Source organism: Mobula birostris, chromosome 9 (assembly GCF_030028105.1).
Source record: "Mobula birostris isolate sMobBir1 chromosome 9, sMobBir1.hap1, whole genome shotgun sequence".
Taxonomy (NCBI): Eukaryota; Metazoa; Chordata; class Chondrichthyes; order Myliobatiformes; family Myliobatidae; genus Mobula; species Mobula birostris.
In genome coordinates this window covers 68,115,944-68,128,946 of record NC_092378.1, presented here as the reverse complement: position 1 = coordinate 68,128,946, position 13,003 = coordinate 68,115,944, and positions in this window count along the sequence as shown.

Sequence of the window (13,003 nt, the reverse complement as noted above, 5' to 3'; positions counted from 1 at the left end):
ATTATAGCAGTAAAGGAGGTTGATAACATTGGAATCTCAATGGCCTTCTCATCCTCCAGTTTCCTATGTTCTACACAAGAGCAAAACTTGAAAAGCAAAAGTGTTTTATCTTTTACCACCTCAGGAGAACACAAAGCACATAGCAACCACTAAATATGTCATTCATAGAAAGTGGAAACTTGGCAGCTAATTGAGTGTGCAAGATCCCACAGGGTACAAGGATGAGATGGTCCCATTTTCACTGTGAACCAAAGGATTTCCTTACATCCATCCCTGCACTTAGTTATCGCTAACTCAGACCTGAGCCAGCCACTGTCCTGTGTCAGAATTACTATGCATAGGAGTGACACAGTTAGTGGAACACTTTACAATGGCATTGATCACCAATTGGGGTTTAATTCCCACTGCTATCTGTAAAGAGTTTGTATGTTCTCCCCATGACCATCTATGTTTCCTCTGGGTGATCTGGTTTCCTCCCACATTCCAAAGCTGCATGGGTTAGCATTGGTAAATTATGGACATGCTATGTTTGCACTGGAAGCATGGTGACATTTGCGGGCTGCCCCCAGCATGTTCTTGGACTGTGTTGGTCTTTGAAGCAAAAAATGCTTTTCACTGTACGTTTGATGTATGTGTGACAAATAAAAGCTATTTCTGTTTATCTTTAGCAATAGGGCAGTCTTGCACACTTGTCCAGCCTGCAAGACACAACCAGTGAAGACTGGAGATACTGGGATCAGGAGTAATACCCATTCTTCTTTTGGGAACATAGCGGGTTCAGCAATGGCTGTGGGGGTTGGCGAGGGGGGGAAAGAACTTCATCGTTTTGGATTAAATACTGCTCAACCCTCTGAGTTCCTACAGCAGATTGTTCATGAAGCTACAACCAGTAAGGATGCAGATGTCACAACCATGAACTAACAATCGGGGCATTGAATGAAGAGCCGTTCAACTGAAACATGAACTCTGCTTCTCTCTCCACAGCCGGGAATTTCCAGCATTTTCAGTTTGCTTTGAAAATTAGGTTTTAACTTCCAATATGTACATCGTAATTTTAAATTGAGATCTTCTTGAAATCCCAATGCAGTTCACCCATTACAGAGAGGTTGCATTCCTAAAAAACTATCAATGTTGCATTTTTCTTTAATTCCTAGCCTTGACAAAAATTGACAATGTTTATTGTTTCTTTCACATTATGTTTAGAACATAGAGTGGTAAAGCACATTCCAGGCCTTTAAATGATGTTGTGGTGAGCTTTTAACCTATCCCAAGATAAAACTAACACTCTCCTCCCACATAGCCCTCCATTTTTCTGTCATCCATGAGTCTCTTAAATCTTCCTGGTGTATCTGCCTTACCACCAGCCCTGGCAGACATCCCCCTATATTTTCATTTAATTATCTTAAAATTGTGCACTCTTGTATTAGCTATTGCCACCCTGGTTTTAAAAAAAAGACCATAAGACAAAGGGGTAGAAGTTGGCCATTCGGCCCATCGAGTCTACTCCGCCATTTTATCACGAGCTGATCCATTCTCCTATTTAGTCCCACTCCCCCGCCTTCTCACCATAACCTTTGATGCCCTGGCTACTCAGATACCTGTCAATCTCTGCCTTAAATACACCCAATGACTTGGCCTCCACTGCTGCCCATGGCAACAAATTCCACAGATTCACCACCCTCTGGCTAAAAAAATTTCTTCGCATCTCTATTCTGAATGGGCACACTTCAATCCTTAAGTCATGCCCTCTTGTACTTGATTCCCCCACCATGGGAAACAACTTTGCCATATTCACTCTGTCCATGCCTTTCAACATTTGAAATGTTTCTATGAGGTCCCCCCTCATTCTTCTAAACTCCAAGGAGAACAGTCTAAGAGTGGACAAACGTTCCTCATATGTTAACCCTCTCAATCCTGGAATCATTTCCGGAACCCTCTCCAACGTCAGCACATCCTTTCTTAAATAAGGAGCCCAAAACTGCACCAGTACTCCAAGTGAGGTCTCACCAGCGCCTTATAGAGCCTCAACATCACATCTCTGCTCCTATACTCTACTCCTCTAGAAATGAATGCCAACATTGCATTCGCCTTCTTCACCACCAACTCAACCTGGAGGTTAACCTTAAGGGTATCCTGTACGAAGACTCCCAAGTCCCGTTGCATCTCAGAACTTTGAATTCTCTCCCCATTTAAATAATAGTCTGCCAGTTTATTTCTTCTACCAAAGTGCATAACCATACACCTTCCAACATTGTATTTCATTTGCCACTTCTTTGCCCATTCTCTCAATCTAAGTCTTTCTGCAGACTCTCTGTTTCCTCAGCACTACCGGCCCCTCCACCTATCTTTGTATCATTAGCAAACTTAGCCACAAAGCCATCTATTCCATAATCCAAATCGTTGATGTACAACGTGAAAAGAAGCGGCCCCAACACTGACCCCTGTGGAACACCACTAGTAACCAGCTGCAAACCAAAATGGGATCCCTTTATTCCTACTTCTCCCACTAACTGCCCATTCTATCTATGCCTCTTATCATCCTATACACCACTAGCAAGTCATTCCTGACCCTCCTTCACTCCACAGAGTAAAGCCCTAGCTCACTCAACCTTTAGCTCCCTGGTTCAAGAACCATCCTGGTAAAGCTCCTCAGCACCCTGTTCGGAGCTCCCACATCCTTCCTATAATGAGGTGATCAGAACTGAACATAATATTCCAATTAAGTTATTTTTTCTCACTTAATTCTGTAAGAGTAAATATTTATTCCATATCATAAATTTTTGGTTGTCATTTATGACTACCATAAGGGAAGATTTCCATTACCCGGAGCTGTAATACAGAGTACACTATTCTGAATGCAGTTTGAATCAATTCTAAAACCAGACATTTTGTTTCCAATAACCAAGATGTTTAGCAGTATATTTCTGTCAATCTTTATTGATCAATATCTCAAATATAGATTAGTTCTAATTAATTTTCCTTGATAGCCCCCAAATGTTGTAATGTGAACAAAGTAACTGGAGAGACGGAGTGCAAGATGGGGAGAGCGAGAGATAGAGAGAGTCAACATTTCAGCACATTTTTATATGTTAAAGAACAAAGGTAACAGGCCAGTTTCTATAGTTACAATGCCCTCATAAAGCTTCTTTTGAGTTACTCGTAGTTTTCAAATCCATGATTCTTCCCATCAACAACCAAAATGAGTGTTAATTACTGTGGTCTCTGAGGCCTATTCATGCAAAACGGTGTTGATTGCATTCATGCATATGCAGACAAATATCAGTTAAATGGGTGTTTCCTGGTCTGCAATTTATTGTTCCGTGCACTTTTTGGAATCAATCCACAATCCATATTCAGGTCTGAATATTCGTTGCTGAAGTTAATATTTGCTCTATACCCTAACTCCAGAATACTGTGACATTTGTGAGCTGTTGTGTTTCTTAGAGGGGACTAAACTTCAAATATACCAACTGTATATATGCAGAGAGTAGTAGACTTTGCCCAATGTATCACAAGCACATCCCTCTCCACCATCGGTAGCATCTACAGGAGGTGCTGACTCAGAAAGATAATTTCCATCATCAAAGATCCCCACCATCAGGGCCGTGCCATCCTGTGGCAGCTACCATCAGGCAGGAGGTACAGGAGTCTGAAGGCTTCAATTGGCAGTTGGTGCGATGCTATTACACCTTGGGGTGTTCAGAGTTTAGCTTTCAATTCCAGCACTGTCTGTAAGGAGTTTGTACATTCTCCCTTTGAGGATGTGGGTTCCCTTTGGGTGCCCTGGTTCCCACCACAGCCCAAAGACGTACCAGTTGGTAGGTAAACTGGTCATTGTAACTTGTCCTGTGATTAGGCTAGGGTTAAATAGGTGGGTTGCTGGGCAGCACAGTTCATTGGGCCAGTAGAGCCTGTTCCACGGTCTACGTTCAAATAAATAGAAAGAAAAAATATCCACTTTGTTTCAACCATTCAGCTGTTGAACTAACCTGCGCAGCCTTAATCAACACTTCAGTACAGCAACACCATGAACACTATGACCACTTTAACCACAATGGACTTTTTTTTGCTCTAATTGTATGTATAATTTTGCATAATTAATGTAGTTAGTTTATTTATGCTTTTCTTGTGAATGCTACTTATCTGATGCTATGTAACACACAAAATGCTGGAGGAATTCAGCAAGTCAGACAGCAAATATAGAGAAGAATAAGCTGCCAACGTTTCAGGCCAAGATCCTTCATTGGAACTAGAAAGAAAGCCCATTCCCTTTCCCTGTCTTGAATCCTTCTGTTTATCTGATGCTACGAGCCTGTGATGCTGCTGCAAACAATATTTCATTGCACCTGTGCATACATGTACTTGTACATATGACAATAAGCTCCACTTTCAACTTTCATTGGAAATGCCAAAGGCGTTAAGACTTTTCTGTGTACCTTACATCTGTTGCCACGGCAACATTTCAATCAATCCTCAAACACATATGTTGCGCTGTGCCATAAACCATCACTCAATCATTTAATCAATAAAGTTTTCACATATTGAGCATAGTTTGTAGTATCCCAAGATAATTTACAGTCAATTAAACATTTGGAATTCAGCGCACTCTGGGGAACAAGTTCTGACCACCGCCAAAGGGAAGTTATTGTTCCTGGTCCTGTTCCAACTGGCCAATTTCTCATCCTGGGAACACACACTGCCGTGCTACACCATGAACATGAAAACCCCCATCAGGGATGTAGTCAATCTGTGCACAGCAAACTCCCACAGAGAAACGTGGCAATGACCAGATTAGCCTGTTTCTGTGACACTGAATGGGAGTCCCGTACTAAGAAAAATAAAAACAGTTCACCTTCAAATGTGCAGGATCACAAAGGCTGCAGAGGGTGAACATGAGCTTCCGCATTACTGAGCACATTTCCAAAAGGTGATGTCCAACGGAAGTGGCAACCGTAAATAAGGAAACACACCATCTTCTCATTAACTACCATCTGCGAAGAGGTACAGGAGCCAAAAGATACACACTCAATGTTTTAGAAACAGTTCCTTGCTCTCTGCCATCAGAATTCTGAATGGTCCATATCCCATGAACATGACCTCGTTATTTCTCTTTCATACTATCTATCTTTCTCTGACTCTCCGAATCAGAACCAGGTTTAATGTCACTGCCATAAATTGTGAGATTTGTTGTTTTGCTGCAGCGATACATAATAATAAAACTATAAATTACAGTAAATAAATAACAAATATATTTATAAATTAAATTAGTGTTAAAAGAGAGAAACAAACACTGACGTAGTGTTCATGGGTTAATTGTCTATTCAGATGACAGAGGGGAAGAAGCTGTTCCTGAACCGTTGAGTGTGTGCCTTCAGGCTCCGGTACCTCCTCCTTGGTGGTAGCAATGAGAAGGGGGTATGTCCCAGGTGATGGGGGTCCTGAATGATGAATACTGACTTTCTGAGGCATCGCCTTTTGAGGATATCCTCGATACTGGGGAGGCTAGTGCCCATGTGGAGCTGGATGGTTTTCAGCGCTCTGTAGCCTTTTCTGATCCTGTGCAGTTTCACCCCTGACCCCACGCTTCACCCCCCCACCCCCATACCATGCAGTGCTGTAACCAGTTAGAATGCTTTCCACAGTATACCTGTAAAGTATCTTTGGTGACATACCAATTCTCCTCAAACTCCAAATGAAATATAGCTACGAAATATAGCCACTGTCATGCTTTGATTGTTATTGGATTGATATAGATCCTCAGAGATGTTGACATCCAGGAACTTGAAACCACTCATCCTTTTCACTTCTGATCCCTCGATGAGGACTGGAGTGTGTTCCCTCAACTTCCCCTTCCTGGAATCCACAATCACTTCCTTGCTTTTACTGAGATTGAGTGTAAGGTTGTTGCTGCAACAACACACGACCAGCTGATCTACCTCACTGCTGTATGACTCCTCGTCACCACCTGAAATTCTGCCAACAATAGTTGTGTCATTGGCAAATTTATAAATGGAGATTGAGCTGTGCCGAACCACACAGTCATGGCTGTAGAGCGAGTAGAGTAGTGGGTAAGCACACATCCTTGAGTTGTGCCAGTGTGGATTGTCAGTGAGGAGGAGATGTTCTATTCATCTTCTACCTATCATCTATACATCTATATAGTTATTGCAACTGAACTTTTGTGTCTTCCATTGCAGAGCTGCCACACAACAACAAATTTCATGACATATATTATTGATTCTGATTCAAAATCGGGGCATGGACCTTTTGCATCAGAGGCCTGGGTTCAATCCTGACCTTGGGTGCGGTCTGTGTGGAGCTCACATGCTCTTGCTGTGTCCATGTGGATTTCTTCCAGGTACATCGTTTGGTAGGCTAACTGGCAACTGTAGCTTACCCCACAATGAGGACGAGGATTGGTAGGAGAACACAGGTATCAGGAAGTAAATTGCAGAATTGATTACTCCGTGAGCCAGCATGGACAATAGGTCAAATGGCCTCCTTCAACCCCATATGAAATGTACACTCAATGGCTACTTTATTAAACCTGAACACCTGCTCGTTGATCTCCAACATCCTTCCAACCACTGACATCAGACTTTGTGGCCTATAATTTCCCTTTCTTCAACCTCTCTACTTTCAACCCCAGAAAGTGGAATGACATTTGCAATTTTCCAGTCCTCCAGAACCATGCCAGGATCCACTGATTCTTGAAAGATCATTACTAAATGCCTCCACAATCTCTTCAGCCACCTCTTTCAGAACCCTGGTGTGTAGACCATCTGGTCCAGGTGACTTATCTACCTTCAGACCTTTCGGTTTCCCAAGCACCTTCTGCCTAGTAATGGCAACTTCACAAAGTTCTGCTCCAACACTCTCGAAGTTCTGGCATACTGCTAGTGTGTCCACAGTGAAGATTAATGCAAAATACTTATTCAGTTTGTCTGCCATTTCCTTCTCCCCCATTACCATCACTCCAGCATCATTTTCCACCTTTGACATCTCATCAGCCACGGTTACATCATCCTGCCTTTAGAATACTACTTTTTCTTTGGGATATATCTATCCTGTGCCTTTCAAATTGCTCCCAGAAATTCCAGCCATTGCTGCTCTGCCGTCATCCCTGCTAGTGTTCCCTTCCAATTAATTTTAGCCAGCACCTCTCTCATGCCTCTGTAGTTCCCTTTACTTCACTGTAATACTGATACATCTGACTTTAGCTTCTCTATCTCAAATTCCAGGGTGAATTCTATCATATTATGATCACTGGACCCTAAGGGTTCTTTAACCTTAAGATCTCTCATCAAGTCCGATTCATTGCACAACACCCAAGTGGGCTCAACCACGAACTGCTCTAAAAAAAACATCTTGTAGGCATTCTAGAAAGACCCCCTCTTTGCAAAAATCAGGAGCACTGAACTGATTTTCCCAATCTACCTGCATATTGAAATACCCCATGACTATTATAACATTACTGTTTTGACATGCATTTTCATCTCTCCATTGTAATTCATAGATCTATACTACTATTTGGAGGTCTATATATAACTCCCATCAGAGTCTTTTTACCCTTGCATTTTCATAGCTCTTCCCACAATGATTCTACCCTTTCTGATCCTATGTCACCTTTTTCTAATGATGTGGTTTCTTTTCTTACCAACAGAGCCACCCACCCCCTTGGCCTACCTGCCGGTCCTTGTATATCATTGGACATTAAGCTCCTAGCTATAAACTTCCAGTCACAATTCAGTGATGCCCACTACATCACACAGGTCGATCTGTAACTGTGCTGCAAGTTCATTTAACTTATTCTGTACACTGTGCGTATTCAAAAATTACACTTTCAGTCTTGTATTCATCATCCCTCTTTGATTTTGTCCCCCTTTTACATTGCAATTTGTCCTGTTGACTGCAATTTTGCCCCATTATCAGCCTCTCTATGTTAGCTGTCTCAATACATTGTGTCTGTTAGTAAGCCAATTACCCCATCCTCAGCCCGATCACTCCTGTTCCCACTGCTAAATTAGCTCCCGAACAGCTCTACCAAACCTGCCCACAAGTGTATTAGTCCTCCTCAGGTTCAGGTGTAACCCTCCCTTTATGTACAGGTCATACCTTCCCCAGAAGAGATCGCAATGATCCAGAAATCTGAAGCCCTGCCCCCTGAACCAGTTCCTCAGCTGTGCGCTCACCTGCCAAATCATCCCATTCTTACTGTCACTGGTGCATGGCACAGGCAGTAATCCAGAGATGACTACCCTGGAGGTCCTGTTTTTCTTTTGGGAGGCTGGTTTCTGTTATGAAGACATTATGGTAAGTGTGTACAGTTTGGGACACCCTTCTATATTAAACAGAATGAAGTGCTACAAAGAAAGTGCAGTGCAGGTAGACAGAAAAGAATGCTATTGGCAATTCTTAGAAACAAGGAATGCATATTTAAAAGAGTTGAGCAAACATGGCAGCAGTAATGAGTGGATGTGGAGAGAGCAGCCTGCAATGAGCCGCTCAGCACCATTGAACAAATAAATGAAGTAGGAATCAAAAAGCCAACCTTAGTGAGAGTGCAATTGAAGTTCTTTAAAATTCAAAACTGATTGCTTTACTGTCGCCAGGTTATATTTGAAAGTACTTTTAAAGGCTGGTTCTCACTTCTCACCTGCGGTTCACATAATTCCTGAAGGATGTTCTCATCCTAATAATCCCCAGTACTCATACTGACCCTCAGTACCCATTTCTTCTACCTGTATTTAGTCTGCAGCCTTCTAAAATGGAGCAACAAGATCCATGTGAAAGGAATAACAATGAAGCAGATTAACATTTAACAGCTTGCTACAGCAACTGCTCTGCCCATTAGCACAAGAAACTGCAGAGTTGTGGACACAGCTCAGCACATCATGGAAACCAGCCTCTCCTCTATGGACTCTGTCTATACTTCTCGCTGCCTCAGTAAAGCAGTCAGCAAAATCACAGACCTGGCCCACTCTGGGTATTCCCTCTTTCCCTCCCTGTATCAGGCAGAAGATACAGAAGCCTGAAAGACCATATCATTTGATTCAAGGACAGCTTCTATTCCACTGTTACAAGACTACTAAATGGTCCTCTGGTACAATAAGATTGACTCTTAACCTCACCGTCTACCTTGTTATGATTTTGCATCTTATCGTCTGTCTGCACTGCACTTTCTCTGTAGCTGTTACACTTTATTTGACATTCTGTTCATTGCTGTAACTTATGCTACCTCAGTGTGCTGCGTAACGCTCTGATGTGCATGTGATGTGTATTCAAGACAAGCTTCTCACTGTGTCTAGGTACATGTGACAATAATAAACGAATACCACTTCTAAAAGGAGGAAAGTCTTCAGAAGTTGCAGCATGAAGGAATGTGGTAGAAACACACAAGGCTGATCTGCAAATACATCAAGCAATCGAGAAACAGGATTGCAGTACAAAAGTGGGGATGTTTCAGCACAAGGTACTAGTCGATACATATCCAGAATACTGTGTACAGCTTTGGTCCTTTTATATAAGCAAAGATATCAGTGGATGTATTTAATAAGTCTGAATCTGAATTACATAATGAACAAGGATTGCTGCTGCACAAAAGCAGTATCCATAAGTAAGGCCCCCATAATCTATGCCATGCTCTCTTCTCGCTACTACCATTGGCAAGGAGGCACAGAGGCCTTAGGTCCCACACCACCAGGCTGAGGAACAGGCTCCTGAAATGGTGTAGATCAGGGGTCCCCAACCTTTTTTGCACCTCAGACTGGTTTAATATTGACAATATTCTTGCGGACTGGCTGACCAGAGGGGTGGTCAAGTAGGGTTAAACTCACCTCAACATGTCTTTTACAGTTAGGGTTGCCAACTTTCTCACTCGCAAATAAGGGACAAAAGTAACAGTCAAATCCCGGGACACTTTACCCTAGGAAAGACTACAATGACCATGAAGCCTTGCGTGGGCACCTGTGTGCGCATGCGTGATGTGCCGATTTTCTCAGTTTTGCCTTCATCTTCCTGACTGCACTGTACATACATTATTTCTACTTTATATAGGCTGTGTATTTATCATACCATTCCTGCTTTTACTATATGTTAGTGTTATTTATTTTCGGTTTTATGTGTTATTTGGTATGATTTGGTAGGTTATTTTTTGGGTCTGGGAATGCTCAAAAATTTTTCCCATATAAATTGATGGTAATTGCTTCTTCGCTTTACGCCATTTCAGCACGAAAGGTTTCATAGGAACGCTCTACCTTAGTGGGGGAAATATGGGACAAACCAATTTAGCCCAATATACGGGATGTCCCGGCAAATATGGGGCAGCTGGCAACCCTATGTTCAAGTTCAACAGTGCGTGACAGGGAATGACGAAAGGTGCAGCTGACTGATATCATTTCCTCACGGCCCGGTAGCACATGCTTTGCAGCCCGGTACCGGTCCGCGGCCCGATGTTTGGGGACCACTGGTGTAGATAACTTCATTCAGCTCAACACTGAACTGATTCCACAACCTATGGACTCAGTTTCAAGGACTCTTTATAACTCATGTTTTCAATATTATTGATTTATTCGGTGTATTTGCAGGTTGTCTTCTTTTACGCACTGGTTGTTTGCCAGTCTTTGTGGATGATTTTTCATTGATTCTATTGTATTCCTTTGTTCTATTGTGAATGCCTGCAAGAAAATTAATCTCACGGTAGCATTTGGTGACATATGTAGTTGCTAATAAACTTACTTTGAACTTTAATCCAATAAGGAAAGGTTGAATAGATTGGATCTATACTCAATTAAATTTATTAAGAATGAGAGGCAATTTTATTGAAACATATAGGACTTAGGAGACACGCTGGGAGTTTGCTAACCCTCATGGAAGGGGCTGGGACTAGATCTCTTGTTCGAGGAGACAAGCATAAAAACCCATCTACAACTAATCTCACATGTTAATCCTTTCATTCCCAGGTTTGTTCTTGTGAACCTCCTGGATCTTCTCCAATGCCAGCACATCTCTTCTTAGATAAGGGGTCTCAAACTCCTCACAATATTCCAAGTGTGATCTGACCAATGCCTTATAAATCCTCAGCATTACATCCTTGCTTTTACATTCCAGTCTTCTTGCAATGAATGCTAACATTGTATTTGGCTTCATCACCAATTCCACCGGCAAGTTAACCTTTGGGGAATCCTGCACGAGGACCCCCAAGTCCCTTTGCACCTCGGATTTCTGAAATCGCTCCCCATTTAGAAACCATGAATAAATAAATAAAAAAATCTGATTTTGCCTCTCAAGGGGGATACAAGCCTTCTACCCAAAGCTGAACATGTAAACAAATGGATTTATTAGAGAGAAACAAATCTGATCATCACCAGCTCGTTAGAAACAGGCATTTTTGGAATGATTTTAAATAATGGAGAAGCTCTTGGAATAAGCCAGGCGAAACAAAAACCTGCTCAGGCTACTGAATCATTTATGAGGATGGAATACTGAGATGGAGTTTAGCACAAGTGGAGAATCATTTACATAAGAACTCGTGTAAAACATACTGCACCTCATATACCTTCCTACTTGGAAAAGTGACAGTAGCACTGACTTTCAGAGTCCTGGATCAGCTAAGCAATTATTCTGTTAAAATACAGAGAATGTTGAAGTTACATAGAGTGATAGAGCACCACAGCACAGCAACAGGCTCACCTTGTCCCATCGACCTGCACCTGGACCATAGCCCTCCAACCCCCTCCCATGATCCTAACCAAACTTCTCCAAAGTGTTGCAATTGAACCCACCTCCACCACTTCCGCTGACAGCTCATTGCATGTTCACGTCAGCCTCTGAGTGAATACGTTCTCAGTGGAAAACGCCTGCTTGCATTTACCCTATCGATAGTCCACATAATTTTGTACACCTCTAACAAATCTCCCCTCATCCTCCTACACTCCAGGAATAAAGCCCTAACCTATTCAACCTTTCGCTACATCTCATGTCCTCAAGTTCCAGCAACATCCTTGTAAGTTTTCTCTTTACTCTTTCAATCTTATTTACACCTTTCCTGTAGGTAGGTGACCAAAACTGCACACAATACTCCAAATTAGGCCTTACCAATATCTTATACAACTTCAACATAACATCACAACTCCTGTACTCAGTACACCAATTTATGGAGGCCAATGTGCCAAAAACTCTTTTTACGACTCTATCTACCTGCAACGTCACTTCTTAAAAATTTTGTATCTGTATTGCCAGAATACAGAACATACATAACATCCCTGGAACACGTGAAACATTCTGCACCCAATCTGCTATGTCCAATCTCATTTTGGTCTCAACCTTGGGTTGGAACAACATGTCACCTACCTAGTTGACCCAAGTCTGTAACCCAATGGAATGCCATATACAGTGCCTCCAAAAAGATTTCACTTTCCCTTACAAGTTTTCATCTTTTATTGTTTTACAACATTGAATCAAAATGGATTTAATTTGGGTTTTTTTTACACTGATCAACAGAAAAAGACTCTTCCGTGTCAAGGTGAAAACAGATCTCTGCAGAGTGATTTAAATTAATTACAAATATAAAACACTGAATAATTGACTGCATAAATATTCACCCCCTTCAAGTCAGTATTTAGTCAATGCACCTTTGGCTACAATTACACCCTTGGGTCTCTGTCAGCTCACCTCTAGACACTGCAATTTTTCCCCATTCCTCTTTACAAAACTGCTCAAGCTCTCTCAGATTGCATGGTGATTTTGAGTCAACAGCCTTTTTCAAGTCTAGCCACACATCCACAATTGGATTGAGGTCTGGACTCTGACTTGACCACTCCAGGACATTAACTTTGATGTTTTTTATGCCATTCTTGTGTAGATTTTGCTTTATTCTTGGGGTAAAATAAATCTTCTCCCAAATCACAGTTCTTTTACAGACTGCATCAGGTTTTCCTCCAGGATTTCCCTGTATTTTTTCTGCATTCATTTTACCCTCGACCATCACAAGCCTTCCAGGGCC